The following is a 17,039-nucleotide window of genomic DNA, read 5'->3' as shown; positions in this document are numbered from 1 at the left end:
CCCGAAGATGTTCAGATAGCGCAGATCTGGGGCCACGATGCTCCTCCTGATCACACGACATGGTCAACGTCCTTATAATCTGCACCGCAAACACAGAGATTATGCGGAGAGCCCCACTCGAAAAAGATGTGCATTTAAAGAGTAGTGATTACACATTAGACCTCGAATGAAGTCTAGCCCCAAATTAAATTTTTTTAACCATGGACGCTTCGACACCTGCGGGCGAATTGAATACAGCCATCTACCCAACTCCCCATTTGTCCATTTCTGCTGCCAGCTGATCAAGGTTTCCTGGCGAACTAATAAGAAAAATTCATCGAAGGTGATTAGTCGATCGTAAATATCACCTTCCACAGCGCCCACCTTAACCAAAGAGTCCGGTTTCTCATTTCTCGTGATCGAGCAATGAGAAGGGACCCAAGCCATGGTGATTGTGAATGACTGTTTTGAAAAAGCACTCAAAGCTTTCCGAATCTCGGTCAGAAGATACGCTGAGTGCTTTACAGGTTTCATTGACCGAACAGCCTCCAGGGAACTTAGACTGTCGGTGAAGATAAAGAAGTGGTCAGGAGGTAGGGATGCCATATGCTCAAGTGAGTAGTGTCGCTGGCGTGCCCGTATTTGCTTGCAAATAATGGAGGTATGACCTCCGCACGAAGAAATTCTGGTATTCCATGAACCTCCTGCTTCATGAACAGATCAAAAGTAACAGAGGAACTGTAAGAGTCGATTGGTGTCAACCGAAGATGGGCTTACTTCCAGCGTCATATACCAGTTGTAAATACTCATGAATCGAGATTGAGGGATTTGTTCGAGCAGCTTCTCAAAATTGTCAATGACCAATGGATTGAGAACCTCACAACGTATGAGGAACCTGATCGATAATTCCGCGAAACGATCTGTCAGAGGCAGTACTCCCGCAAGTACTTCCAGACTTTGTCTTCGATGCATTCACCACCACTAGGTCGAAAGTTGTTTGGCTGAATATACCATTTGGCCGAGGAAACTATTACGCTGAAAGTCATTTGACCGAAAGGGTCATATAGCCGAATAGGCCATTTTCCCGAATAGACCAATGGGCTGAATATGTCATTTGGCCGAAAAAGTCATCTGGCCGAATAGGTCAGTTGGAAAGTGAGAGAAAAAGTTAGTAGTCAAAGTGGGTAGTGAGACATCTTACTACTCATTTCGCGCTTCTCTCTTTTTACAGTAAGAAGTAAGAAATTAGGAGTGAGAAGTGAGACGTCTCACGGCCAAATAACCGGTGTTTGAGCGGTGATGTAGGGGACTAGATACTGTATCAAATTAATACAGCATTGAAAGATTTTAGTATTGTTTTTCACTTACTCACTTAAGGACAAGCCTCCCGGAATCCAAATTAAAATCTACTCGCGTTTTCAAGGGCACACCCCTTAATACGGAAGCAACGCACTACTGTGAATTTTTTATTTCAGCTTTGGGACTGTCCACAAACCACGTTGACCGAAGTTTCACATTTTCTAACCCCCTCGCTTATCCGCAGCCTTCTTGTATACGCCGTCCTAGTATGTGCCTCTTACCAGATATGCCATGCATCTCAAATCGAAAGAGTCCAACGTTCTTGTGTACGTTTCGCGTTATGGAGATTACCATGGGATGATCCGTTCCATTTAACCCACTACGAAAACCGATATCAGTTAATAGAGCTTGGCCTTACGCCAACGTCGATCTTTCCTTCAAAAGATATTCGCCTTCGATATAATTGGCAACCGGATAGACTGCCCAGATCTTCTACGTCAGGCGAACTTGTTCCAGCACGTCGTTCCCGCCAACGTCCCCTATTTTATACAAATCACACTGTGTTTGGACAAAACTAGAACAAACACAAAACAAACAAAACTAGGACAAACACTGCAGCCAATCTTCTTCATTAAAGAACAACTCATAGAAAGGAAGAAATGATTTATCCAGGTAAAATAGACAATAGAATCCAATAAGCAAAGCAATTGAATTTCAAAATCTATCATTGATTTGTATATATTAACAAATGTAAAATGCATTGAAAATGAGTTAATTCATAAATAGTATTAAATAGAGTTTAGCCGTTTTCAATATTTGAGGCGCAGTTTTGGCTGCTGGACAGGTCTCTTGCTCGATTGGCTGCTGTTTTTTACGGTTCAATCGTCGGCACAACACAATCCGCGTTTCTCTTATCAAGGCCTCTAAACAAATCCATCCGTTAGAAAATTGTTTTATTATGCTCAACGATGTGCCCATGTTTAATTTCAATATCAGTAGAAACCGTTTTAAAAATAGCATAAGGCAATTACAATAGTTACATACAAGAATATCAGTCTGTGCACCTTAAACTGAGGGGCTCTCCTTAGCCGTGTGGTAAGATGCACGGCTACAAAGCAAGACCATGCTGAGGGTGGCTGGGTTCGATTCCCGGTGCCGATCTTGACAATTTTCGGATTGGAAATAGTCTCGACTTCCCTGGGCATAAAAGTATCATTGTGTTAGCCTTATGATATACAAATGCAAGAATGGTAACTTGGCTTAGAAACTTCGCAGTTAATAACTGTGGAAGTGCTTAATGAACACTAAGCTGCGAAGCGGCAATGTCCCAGTGGGGGATGTAAGGCCAATGAAGAAGAAGACCTTAAGCTGAAACGGTGAGAATAAATAAATAAAAAACCTATTCGGCCAAATGTCGTGTTCGACCAAATGTCATATTCGGCTTAATGGCCTATTCGGCCAAATGACCTATTCAGTCAGATGGATTTCGGCCTAACGGTTTGTTCGGCCTTGTGGTAGGTAGGTAAAGCTCCGCTTCAAAAACTTGGTAGATTGTATGGTATTTATTCAAATTAGGATTGAAATGTCTTCGTGGAGGGCTTTATGCTAAGGAATCTTCAAACATGTTTTCACGACTTGTCCAGAAAACTCCATTAGGTGTTCCTTATAAAGTTTCATTGCTTGTTGTAGTTGCCTGCCTAGTTGATAGTAGTTGAACTTTCTATAAATAAAACAATGCTGGAATTCCAAGACCATTGATTCACTTTTGGCAAACAACTAGAAATAGGTGTAGCTCCCCTTAGCATTTGAGACTAATTATGCCACTTCTTCACAAACACGACCTAATCTTTTTGTTGATATTTTCCATGTTTCATTTAAACCGAAGGCCACATTCGACAAAAATTAAACGACCTGAGTCTATTCAGATCAAATTTTTTTTAAGTATTGCAGTAGTTAGAATGCTTTCCTGGGCTTACTGTAAGAACTGCATGGATTTATGAGAACTTGTAGGGATTGAATTCTTGTTTATCTGGTAGGTTGCAGTCCGTGACTATTTTTAGATGTCCATAAACTCCACAGAGAGTGAATGAGAATCATTACTCTGTGAGAATTCTTTAGAGCAAATGAAGGTTTCTCGATGTCCACGAAAAAAATTAATACGTGAGGTTATTTTTAACGGAATTAGAAGGATTTCTAGAAGCTCCCACGATTATTTAGAAAGAATTTAAAAGTCTTGTACAAAAGATACAAGATTTCACACAAATTTCCAGGAAGATAATGAAGGTCTATTGGGTCCCCAGGAAGTCCGTGAGAATTCCGAATGGTGGATGAAGGCATCAGAAAGTTTATAACATCAATTGGAGTCAATTTCATTCAATTGATTCTATGTGAAGGACGAGAATTACCTACGATATTCTACAAAACCTCAAATTTCTGCTTCTAGAAGTGATTAGGCTTCCAGTGGCTGAGGAACTCATATGGACTTCAAGGATTCATACATGTAGAGAGTAGAAAAAAACATTTTTGATACCTGGAATTTGTCGAGAAATGGTCTGGTCAGGGAATTTTATTCTCAAATTTAAGTCGACACGCTGATTCGGCCAAATGGCTTTCGACCAAACGACCCTTCCCCCTTGGAAATAGCTTGGCGGGTGAATCCTAATGCTGCAGCAAACTCATTTTGTTTTTAGCATCAGTCGTCATCTGACATTGCCACCAATTCAGTGTCATCGAAGGTTTTTAGCCTTTCTCCACGAGAACGATCGTAAATGAAACCTACCAAAACATGTTGTTCCACTTAGGGCAGCATCTTTTTGGAACATTTGACGATCTTCAACTGCCGATTATTATGCCGATTGCTGTAAATTCATGGTGAGAATTAAAATATTTCGACGTAGTTGATGGTGAACTGGTGCACCAGTTGACATCAACCCCAATTAATTTGGAGAACCTAGAACATATGCTATCAAATGTTTTCAACGGTGAAGAGTTTCAGGGAAGTACATTGTCATGTTGGTTTTTCTATAGGTTTGATTTGGGACCCAATTAAATCCCACTACTTGCTCATCTGACATTCGAGAATCTGTATAGATTTTATAAGGTATTTTTGAGCACTTTATGCACATTAAACTTTCATGTATTTTGAGCAAGTGGAGCACGAACTTCCAAATGTATTGGAGCCCATAAGCTAGTTCTTAGTACAACATTTGCGTAAAATTCATATCAATGAGATCATATCGAATAGCAGAGGTCATAAAGGCTGATTTTAGACGTCAAATATGACCAGGGTATGGAGAGGGGTATGAAGGGAAGGGTGCCCATGTACTTGTTCATAAAAATATAACTATTCCCCTTGACTTCAGGGAAAATTCCATGCAAAAAACTTTAGAAGCCTTCAAAATACATGATGCTTAAAATGTATAAGTCGTCTTGGATATTCACTGTACGAAGGTTCTTCGTAGCTTAGTAGGGAAAGTACCTGTCTAGCGTACTGGGTTCGTGGGTTCAAACCCCACCGAAGAAAGTGGTTACCCTCCAAAACATTTTTTGAAATCTATCACATGTTGTGCATATACATAAATCGAGTTTCCGACATACAGTCAAACCTCCATGAGTCGATATTGAAGGGACCGTCGACTCATGGAAATATCGAGATGTGGAACAAAAAATCTTTGAGAAGGTGTTTGAACGGACCATCACAGTAACCCAGAAAATATTTTTTGAAATTGAACATCGACTCATGGAGGCTCGATTGTAGTAATTTTATTTGGAGGATTTGTCCGAGTTCCCACAATTGTGCGATAAGACGATACAATCCTATCTTCATTTTAAATTGAAATAGAATTTTTATCAAAATTTTGATCACAATAACAAAAAAAATCCCAATTTTCATGAAAAGTAGCATATCGTGTGGAGCATCTATTTCAAACTGCCAAAAATGATAAGAAAGTGCCACTAATGCGGTGGTGGTGGTCTGGTGGTGATTATGCCTTTTATCATGTTATACGCAGCAACGCGAATATCTTAACGCCAAAAGTGTACAACCGAGAAGGCGGCATTTTAATACATCCTGCTTCGTATGTTCTATTGGATTAAATTCGTACGCTTAACGCAAGAAACAGATCAATGAAAATTCCGCCGAAAAATATAAAAATATCGTTTCGTTTCGTGAAATTTAGAATTGAATGGGATCTTAATTTTGTGTCGTTTCGAAGCCACGGATTTTTTTTTAATATTTCGTTTCGTTTCGAACCAACATAAACATTTTATATTTCGTTTCGTTTCGATTCTCCAGGAAAAGATGTGTTATCGCATACCCTTAAATAGCGATATCTCAATCTAAGGAGGTCTCACATTAAAGTTGAGAAATATTCCAACAAAAAAAGACTTCTTCATTTCTTCTCAATAGCAGAAGGACATGCACTCAGCAAAGGATACGGGTAGGTATACTGCAAAAGTTCAATGTAATTCTGAATTAAAACAGTTTGAACCAACTGCTTCTTCTTCGTTTTCCTTATTGGCTCTACATTCCAACTAAAACTTGGCCTGCTTTTAAACTTGTGTTCTATCCCGAGCAGAAGCGACGACCTCGATAACAGAAATTGACATCATCATACAAACTATATCAACATATTGCCGCAAAGCTCGAGAATCAAAGCATTTTTTACTATAGCCAACTCAATTTTGACAAAAATGTCACTTACACCCCTCTGCTTCCTTCCTTCAATTGGCATAAGAGGTAAAATACCAAAAAATAATACCAAACATTAATATGCAAAATAATTTAGGCAAAACATGCTTATTGCTTAGGTATTTCAATACCAAACGAATAATTTGTGATGATTTTGGTATTGTAATAATTTTGGTATTGTGATAATTTTGGTATTTTAATATGCCTAAAGTATTGTGCATATTAAGTATAACAGAATGAGGTATTATTGAGGTAATTTCTCCTGCTCGGGATGGTGTTCTATTAAAATTTATACAGTTATTAATTGAAAGGCAAGTAAAATGGATACATTATGCCTAGGGAAACGATAATACTTCCCACTCGATAACATCCTAGGCCGGGATCGAGAATCTATCTCACCATCTTTGTATTGACAATTCTACGTCTTTGCAAGCAAGGCTAGCTGGAAACCTAGTTTGAACCATGTTAATTAGGAAAATAATCTTCAGAATAAATCCTTAAAGTTTTACATTTAATCATTCTTCTTCTTCTTATTTACATTACATCCCCACACTGGGACAGAGCCGCCTCGCAGCTTAGTGTTCATTAAGCACTTCCACAGTTATTAACTGCGAGGTTTCTAAGCCAGGTTACCATTTTTGCATTCGTATATCATGAGGCTAACATGATGATACTTTTATGCCCAGGGAAGTCGAGACAATTTCCAATCCGAAAATTGTCTAGACCGGCACCGGGAATGGAACCCAGCCACCCTCAGCATGGTCTTGCTTTGTAGCCACGCGTCTTACCGCACGGCTAAGGAGGGCCCATTAATCATTACGAGGGCTAAATAGGAAGTCCAATGAAATCCATTGAAATATACTTCTTCTAGTGATAATCTCTCCAGATAGCTCTATGCTATATAACGGAACGTCATAAAAAGTCTAAAACGTACAATAACTTATTTAAAACCTATAAATATTGAAGGAATAGTTCAACAAAACATAATTAAATAAAGAAATTCATTACTCACCATTAATTCCAAGACACCGCATATTTGTAAATCCCGTTCTCATACGATGCACTTTCCCATCGCATCGTATTTCTGGCGATAACGAAAGTGAATTAATTAAGTCGATGAACTGATTCACCAGCCCGCCATCAACGCCACCATCGCATGCCCCACTGAGGTCCCTAATCTGAATGTGTATAACATGTGCAGAACTTGTGTTGCTACTTGTTCATCAGCATTTTTCGGTTTTCTTATTCTTAACCTCATCGACCCGCGCTCCTCATTCTCTCCAACGGCCAAAGAATCATTTTAGTGTGATTTAATTTCATTTGAATGCCTACAACTTTCACTCGTCGAACGACTGTAATTGCGCACATTACTTCGCACGCGAGAGGAGACAAGTCTTTGGATCGGTACTTCTTGGGTTTCAATCTGTTTTCCTCGTGTTTGGTGCCGCCATCGACATCTTCTTTGACCTGCTTCTTCATCACATACTCCACCGAAAAAGCGAACCCAACGAGAAAAAAAAACGCACGCACAAAACAACCGAACCCGACTTTTCAGGGAAACTGTTCTCGTGGATGGATGTAGAAGGGAGAGGTTGACAAACCCCATCCATCTAGACTCTGAAGAAAGTTTGCATGTGGCGAGAGGCGGACAACGGGATGGTGGACTTGGGAAAACTAGGAGCGTTTTTCGGTTATTTTTAGAGGCCACATAATTTCTCGGTGCTGCCGCGACAGAATACCGAAACCGTAAATTAGACGCACACGGTTTCTCAGCATGGGGAACCCCTCTGTTGTGTCCCATTCTCATCTAACTTCTAACAACTGCACCATAGCTGAAGCAGCGCAGCAGTCCAAGTGCTCCACGTGATCGACCGGCGCGCGTTGACAAACGCCGCCTGCCAAGATCATCTTTCTGCTTCTTCACCATCGGATCGCGGTCCCAACACTTCTTCGCAATGCCTAAGATGATCCAAGTTGGCTATTTTTGGAACTTAAACCCTCTTCTGCAGTCTCCACCAATCTCCGCTCCCCTTCTTAGGTGGAGAGTGCATGGGAACTAGATTAGCAATGGGCGTTCTGAAGCGCGCGTCCAGGAAGTCCTCGGTCTTCCCTCACCAGACTGCAATTCCAAACTAAACTGATTTGATGTTGTCACAAAACTAATTTCATTTTTCAAACTTCTCCCCAGCCCAGGTCCTCGCGGCGTTCTGTCTACGATATCATTATTGCTGTTGCTAGTTATGTTTTTTTTATCGGCGCTCCTTGCTTGTTCTTGACTGGCCCATCCAGCAGGCAAAGTGCATGAAGCGAACCCCCCGGATTCGGTTGGATCCTTGCATGGTTCGACTGCGGAGCGCTGGCAGTCGCGGGTGAACCGTCCTGGACGACTCGCTGGTGCGATCTCTTTCCACGAGCTTCCAACTTGGAGCAAACGCAGTCGAGAGCAATCGCTCCCCGGCTGGGTAGGGTGGTCTTCCTCTAGCGTCATATCGTCTCTTTTCTCTGAACGGAGTTGATTCGATACCCACCTGGTTGGGAGGGTGTTGGTGGGTGGTGGCTGGGAGGTAGTCAAGCATGTATACTGTTTTCTCGCTTTAACGGTGCGTCCGGCGGCTTATGGCCCGAGTCAAACCAGCCGCCGTTTACTGCTGCACAATGAACAACGGCCGCCGCGCGCGTGTTGGATAACGTTCTTGTGATGCGACTCTCTTGGGGGAGATATAGGCATTCGTGGCCAGCAGTTCAATTGGTACCGTGTTGATTCGAATTATGGGCATGTTGAAAAAAATAAAAACTCTATATGCAAATGAATTAATCAAAATTTGGTAGAATGTTACTCATTGTTAGAAAGAAAATTATAAAATAGATTTTTGGGAACTTGATGTTTGCACTCTGCCACCATTGATTCGGTGATAAAACCTCATTATCTTTTATTCAATTTTAACTCATCCTATCTACAAACCCAAAATTTAGTCGATTTGACTAGACCTGTGCGCCTCCGTACCACGCTGCCGGTGATTTGCTCACGCCGCCACCGCCGTCAAAAATTAATCGGTGGCCCGTCGCATGTTTTTTTACCACGCCGATGGCTATTGAAGAGCTAGTAGTGATAAGTAGGGTAATAGGTTTCGTACATTTTGTTGAAAGATCATTTTCACTGGTAAGTTCATCCTATCGGAAATATATAGTAAATATAGTAAATAGAAATATCAAGTTCATATTACATTTATCTACTTCCAAGTATCCAGAAATTATTGGATGGCGACCTACCCACAACTGTAACTAGCATTGAGCATATTTCGCTGTACAATTATGATTGGGCAAATATAAAAGACTATTATTCTTCCATTTACTTCCACTATTAACTTTTTTATGTATCAACAAGCAGATACGCATTTCGTTTCCTACTTGGAAACTTCTTCAGTGTTTGTTATCGACTGAAGAAAAACATTGCTCATTAACTTTAAATATGGTGTGTAGGTAGAACTGTAGGTAAAAAATTAGGGCATGTCGCTTGAACCGATTCGTCGTCGTCCCGTGGGTAGTAATCTAAACAGCCAGGTATATCCGTTTCCTTGATCTTTGTTAAGTAAGTTTATTTGTTTTTGTTTGTAAATTTCTAAGCTTTCCGCTACGTCAAGTTTCCAAGGATTTTGTATTTGTCTGAGAAGTGATATGTTGTCTTTGGTTAATTGATGATCTTCGTTAAATATATGTTCGGCTACTTTAGATTTGAAATGATAATGTATACCGTTTTCAGTGTCTTTGTTTGCTTTAGTTACTTCTGCCAAATGTTCTTTTAACCTCGTGTCTAGTGTTCGTTTTGTCTGTCCTATGTAGATTTTGTCACAGTGTGGGCATGATATTTTATAAACTCCAGATTTTCCTAATGCGTCAACGGGGTCTTTTGTGCTTCCAAGTAGTGTCTTCAGTTGGTTGTTCCTGCTACTGAAAACTAATTCGATACCAATTTTTCTAAATTTAGAGCGTAATGGTCTGGTTATATTATGGTCAAAATTAACGGATACTCGTCGCAATTCATTTGTTATTGGTGATAATGTAGTCAATGATTTTCTATACTGGGTTTTCTATGTTTGTCTATAATGGCTTGAAAAGTTCTAGTTGGGTATCCGTTTAGTCTAGCTGTTTCAAAAATGTAATTTAATTATTTCTGTTGTGACGCTGTGACGCTCAGTGGGAAAGTTTCGAGTCTATGTATCATGTGTTGAAATGCGGCTGCTTTGTGTTGGTGTGCTTGGTTTGAAGTGTTGGGTATAACTCTTTGTGTGTGTGTGGGTTTTCTGTAAATTTCAAAATTTATTTGGTTTGATTCTCTAACTATTAAAACATCCAAAAGGGCAATTTTCCGTCTTTCTCTTGTTCACAAGTGAACTTGATATCCCTATGTGCACTGTTAATGGCTTCTAGGATTGATGGAAGTGCGTCTTTCCTAATGATGCTGAAGATATCATCTACGTATCTCCACCATCGCTCAGGAAGGCCCTTTTCCTTCAAATCCTTTTCAAGATTAGCCATGAACAGTTCACATAAGAAAGGGACAGAGGATTACCCATTGGTGCTCCTTTTGTCTGCTTGTAGTATTCTCCTCTAAATGTAAAATAGTTCTCTTCTATGCAAAGTCTTGTTAATTTTAAATATGTGCGTACTTTTGGCACAATACCACAATACCACAATACCAGGCGAATTCGAGAAGGATCCAATGGTAGAGTGCGCTGCGAGAGTTTGGGAGAAAAGTCGTCAGAAGCGATTATTTACATTCAAAATCAAATTTTCTCCATAAAATTAACTTCACTTTTTGGTATATTGTCACATGTTTTCCACTGGCAATGCCTTCTCACAGTCCTTAAGCAGCTGTTTAAAACGAATCCTACTCAAATAAGCCGCGAATTAAAAATCCGGGAATTCATAACCAAGATAGTGCGGTGGATGCACTGCAAGAGCTGTGCTATTTAATCGGAAAAATCATATGCAAGCACCAACCGGATGGAAGCTCATCCCAAAGAAAACAAAATTTTCTTCCATTTTGCGACTATTTCAGCTTTCATAAATGGTTGGGTTTACCAGAAAACGCGAAAATCGTACTCCCTCCGTATGCTGGTAATGCACTTTTTTGGCCTACGACACTTTTTTCGTGGTTCTTGTGCCGACCACCAGATGTCGAAATGATAGATGAGCTTTACTCAAATTCGCCTATAGTTGCGAATCTCATGGGTTTTATACGGGATTCGCAACTATTGGAACAGTACCGCAACTATTGGTGCTAGGGAAAGAAAAAATAAGGTATTTCAAAGATACTTTACCAGTTTAAATGTAATTCCAATATTATTTTTGTTTCCATCGTGTTATGACAAGTCGACTATTTGACCAGTGATGTGGGCTACTGCGTTTAATTTGTTAAATCCCTGCAAACCGTACTACCGCAACTATAGGAACATCCACGACTATCGGAACTTTTACCCTACCTAAGTAAAACTACTGACACTCGAAGCCAAGATGTAGCCTACAGATCGTAACCACAATGTCCTGAACACAAATGTTTTTCTCATACTGCGTTTCGATGATGACACCGCGCTTGGCACCGGTTCTATTGTACATAGTCCTCAACTTTGGAGAGAAAATTATTCAGCTCGTCTTGTTATCATCCCACCACAGACTAACCGCATTCTCACGACTGCAAATGATTGTGCATCATCGAGTTTTACCAAAACTTGATTATCAAAACGGATACCCATGTGGTTAAAGACCAATACTGTACTTAGAACTGATAAGAATGACACAAGCTTCGTGAGAAAATTGACTACATCAACCATGCGGTGCCCATCAGTAGTGTGATAACTTTCTTGGGTCAGGAACATTCTTTCTCATAACAAATGACTATGCCACTTAGATCATAATATATATATTTTTATTCAGTTTCTTGTTTCTTCATACTTTGGATTCCCACATTTTTACCCAGTCATGTTCATCCCATTCAGTTATATAATGCAGCAATATAATATATATATTTCATGTTCGCTCTTATTGTGTGTTCGCTCCCACTTCTACGCACATCTGATAAAGTTCTGAATCATACGGGCCCTCTTACTGGTTAATATGTGTACGGATTTCTAGATAGACTATTCTGGTTTTCATAAATTGCGAATGCGCTTCAATGACAAAACAACAAACATTCTCTCAATCGTGTGCATCTGTCTCTTATTTTCTCTCTGTATGTGTTGTATGTATGTGTACTTTGCGGTTTCTGTACTTTTCATTTACGTAGGTTTTGCTCTCGTTTTTTGTTTGGTTTTCTATGTTTCTTTTCTTTTACTTATAAAAATGAAACAGCTGTTTTTTTACATTTGTATCCACTTTCTTCCTGACTGTTTTGTTTGTTTGTTTTGTAACTTTATTCATTTGTAGTCTGTTTACGTTTATAAAAATAAGATTTTTTTTCATTCTCTGTCAACGATTCTTAGGGGTATCCATTTTCCTGGTTCGCTTTTGTGTTGTTTTAATCTAAGCATGTGAATCTGAGTGGAAATCTGAAATCATTATGATTCAATGTTATAACATTCTTGACATCTGTCAATCTTCCCTCTCTCTCCCTCGCTGTTCTCTCGCATACATATTATATTAGAGATGGTTTATTTTGGTTTGTATCATATACGTTTTCATATAGAAGTACATTTTGTATGACAATCAATGTACAATGTACACAGTAAAGTTTTGCGTTGTGTTTATGCTTCTTTTTTGTTTAGGATGGGACTACCGATAGAAGATTATGATGATAATTCTATACAATCGATTTGTTTATTCATCCGTATAAGTTATAAAGTTTTCATATAGGTTCTTATAAAACTGAACAACTAAACTTCCTAGTAACAAGAATCTTCCGCTGGCGTATCTGCCGCGCATTTGAGGATTTGCGTTTATTTACAGTTTATTGCACATTTTTTCCCACTGTCCACGACACAACAAATCATAGTACATACTCTGAACAGTTAACTTAATAGGGATCTGATAAAATGCAGCGGTTGATAGCAAAGCTCAGGGTCCAGAAGATGTTGATACCTTTCGCAGCTTTCTTTGTTGGAGAAAGGACGTTCCTTGTGTAGTCACTATCAGTCGATTTATTTTTGTTATGAAAATCGTGACCTAATTATGTTCAATACCAATTAATTTTTTTTCCGATTAGTAATGCCAATATCTCCTTTATTTTGATATTTTATCACTTATTAAAATCTACTTTGAGACAAAATTTCTAGTACAGTTTTAGATTATTACCAATTTATCCTTTCTACTTGTTATTCCATTTACCATTTTTTCATAAATGAAGAGCACCGCTATCAGTCATTTAATTAGTTTTGATTTTATATTCTTTCGTGTTATGGTTGGTTGGTTTTGTTTCGTTAATTTTGATGACCCTAAAATATAAATCAGTGCCGTTTGGTTTGCATTTGTGATGATAAATTTTCCAAATGTGATCAAGTCTTTTGTTGAGTATTGTGCCGATTCGAGAACTCGCTTTAGTTCTGTTGACGCGTCTATCGCAAGTTTTGGTTCGTGGATGAATAAAGTTCCAAATAGTTTTCCTTTGATCAATTTTGCTAAACATTTGATGCGATTTGTAATTTTGTTGAAAATTTCGTACAAAAGGATAATCAAATGGAGACATTTCAAATGAAAAGTCGTTGAACATGGACATTATTTAATTCCTCAAAAACATTTTTATCGTACCTATAACGCAAACGAGACTGCATGATGTTTCATTACCATATTAAAAATCGCGTACAATTTATGAAATATTTGGAGACTCGAAAATCATTTTTCAAAGGCGTGAATTATTGATGCGACCAATTCGAAATATAGTTTTTTTTTAAACCTATGATAAAGAGGAATGATGGTGTCTTATCTTATAGCTCTCATAGCCATCCAATCAAATATAAATGATAAGAAAATTATTTTGAGCTTTTTAGTGGAATATTTTCACCTGTCATAAGACGAGTTTATACAATCCCATTGAATTCCACCACTTAATTGTATCTTGACAGATACGTATTTCGACCTCAACAGTAAGGCCGTCTTCAGTGTCTCGTACTTGACTCGACTTACGACAGTCGAGTCAAGTACGAGACACTGAAGACGGCCTTACTGTTGAGGTCGAAATACGTATCTGTCAAGATACAATTAAGTGGTGGAATTCAATGGGATTGTATAAACTCGTCTTATGACAGGTGAAATATAAAGGAATGAGAAGCAAATGGGATCCGATTGGAATACGATTTCATGTCGTGTTAGCATGGAATGGTCAATGAAATCTCGCATGCAGAGTCTCAATAAGAGCCTCCCAGCGACGTCGCATCGCGTAGATTTGGAGGAACCTTTATGAAGAAGGGGTTTTTGACATCAAAAAAGAAAGGAAAGCAGTAACAAATCGCATCATATGTAAGACAACTATTTCCAGAAAAAGAAGCACTTATCTTTGTTGGATTAATGTCATTGGTCATTATATTTTACTTGCCATGCAGAATAAGCTTACCATTCGTTCAACCTATCAGTACCTTTTCCAATCTCTTACACATGTACTATTTTTTATTAAAACGAAAAGTGCAACGCTACTCGTTCTTTTAGTTCTTTTTAGTGAAAACAAAAATTGCAAATTCTATTCCTAATTGTGCTCCTTCATGCCACTTATGCCATTAAACAGACACGCTTTCCACTGATTTCTGCTGTTTACATCGGTTAACATTTGGACACAACTTTTGTCACCTGCTGCAGTTGTACTGCGTTTGCTGCTGATGGTTTACGATGGTTACATTGCCATTGATTTCGAAATTTTTCCGCCACCTTCCGACAGCATGGTGTTCATATTTGATGTAGAAAAATGTTCCCTTCATCTATGGGAGTCGCTGAATTCAAACAACCTTTGCTATGTTTGGTGCAAAAAAATCAATAAACACTTATTTGCTAGAATCTGGCAGTTATTTATTTTGTTCATCAATGCTCATAGTTACTATGGTCTAAAAGAAGAAAATGAGATTTCGTTGGGAGTCATACAGTAAAAAAAAATAAAGCATTTTTATGGGCCACTAATTTTATGCCTTACGTTCCTAAAATTCGGGAATAAAATGTCTAAAATTTCCCCTACCATGGCAGTGTATTCTGTTTGTTGTTGCTTATTCCTAGTGTTACTGTATTAGCGGTCATCTCTATTTATTTAATTTTCTGTAATCCACGTAGCATATGACAGTTATGATCGTATTCTTTTAATTCTTTGTAAGTGGTAAACCTATCAATAATGGTAGCGAGCTTTCGATTTTTTCCACTATGTCTAAGCGCATTTATGTTGTAATTTGCATAATTTAAAAAGTGAATATTACGTTTCTTGTGCGAATATGTTAGTTTTGTCCTTTCTATGAAAATATCAAGTAAACATTTGAAGGGGACACTTTTGAAGAACACCAATAATAATAAGAAATTTCGAAATCATGGCAACGCCAGAGCTTTGTTTTTTTTTTGCATTCCTTCCATCTCACCGCTGCTGATGCTAGTTGGCGAGTTGTTCGATATTCGATAGGACTGATGCCGGCGACGAGAGATTCTGTCAGTGATTATCATTTGACATTGAATGTTTAGTAATTTACACATTTACTTTTGGAGGACTAATGATTTTTTTTAACTCTTAGTGCGTTACAATACTTTGATTTTGTTTTTATTCGGCGACTTATCTTAGCATCATTTTATAATTTGTAGAATGCAGATCGAAGATTTAAACTTTACATACTCGTGAAATGGGTTCCAATTTGTTAAGTTTTAGTTCATACTTTTAAAGATGGAATTTGAAACGGGCTGCTTATTTGCATCATTCCGCAAAAATGTACTTATTCTGCTTTCATAATTATCACTTAGCAAGGATTTTCTTTTCAGTATTATCAACCCATTTTGTAATAATCTACGGATGACTTTATCATTTGTTGCTTTTTATCAAACATGCAATATATGTTGTTGTCTATGCTAGAAACTATAAATATAATTGGCAGTGATTATTAGCAATAAATGCGTTTCCGTTCTGCAACTTTCATCCGATGTACAATGTGGATAAATGTATAGAAATTTTCAAATATCATACATATATTCACTTTGTTCATCTACATTAAATCCAACCGATAAACTAATGCCTCAAATCTGTTCGATATAAAGAGATTTTGTTCTTTTATTCTCAGGGTGTTTTTTACGACCTATCATTCTCAGATTCGTCCTGAACAATATTTGTACATCGTAGTATTTTGAAGCTGAGCTCAAGAAACTTTGACCTACAAATACCTCCTGCCAATAATAGAGCAAACCCTGCCCAATCCTTAATTTTCGCTTAATCCCTTAAGTTTCAAAAAGTATATGCAATGCTTCTGATTGTGAGTAAACCTAGTTTTGAGTGGTTGCAAAAGTAAACATGAAAATTAAAAAATAAATATTCCTGAATTTGAGCACCGAAGGTGAGTTTTTGGTATTCAACTTTTCAAATCATTACAAATGGTAAGAACTCTTTCATTGTTGGAGTTAAGATGGCGCTCGATTGGGCACGTGACCCACCATATCGAATATTTTGCCTAAAATTTAATTACATACGCCCAAAATTGTTTAAAAAAAAATGGTTTCCGAGAATTTTAATTATTCCTGAAGAAACTTTCTAAGGAATTCTTGGAGTTATTTTTGAAAAAAAAAATGAGGCGCGTAGGAAATTCTTTGGAAATTCCTTGGTAAATTAATTTTTTTTCATTTTTTCTTTAGAATATTCTTCCTTAATTTCAAAAATTTCTCATGGATCTATTTTCGGAATTTTTTTCTGAAAATCCTTTGGAAATTCTTTCCACTCCAGTAATTTGCTCCAGGAACAATTTGGAAAATTTCCTCAGGAATTCTTTTTGACATTCCTTCAGGAATCCTTCGGAACTTTCTTTTCCTTTCAGTAAAACCATACATAATTCCTACCGAAAAAGCATTACTGAAGAGATTCCCGAAGAATTTCTAAAGGTATATCGGAAGGTCTTAAGGAATTTCCAAATAAGTT

This window comes from Armigeres subalbatus, chromosome 3 (assembly GCF_024139115.2).
Source record: "Armigeres subalbatus isolate Guangzhou_Male chromosome 3, GZ_Asu_2, whole genome shotgun sequence".
Lineage (NCBI taxonomy): Eukaryota > Metazoa > Arthropoda > Insecta > Diptera > Culicidae > Armigeres > Armigeres subalbatus.
Note: the sequence above shows the minus strand (reverse complement) of the source record.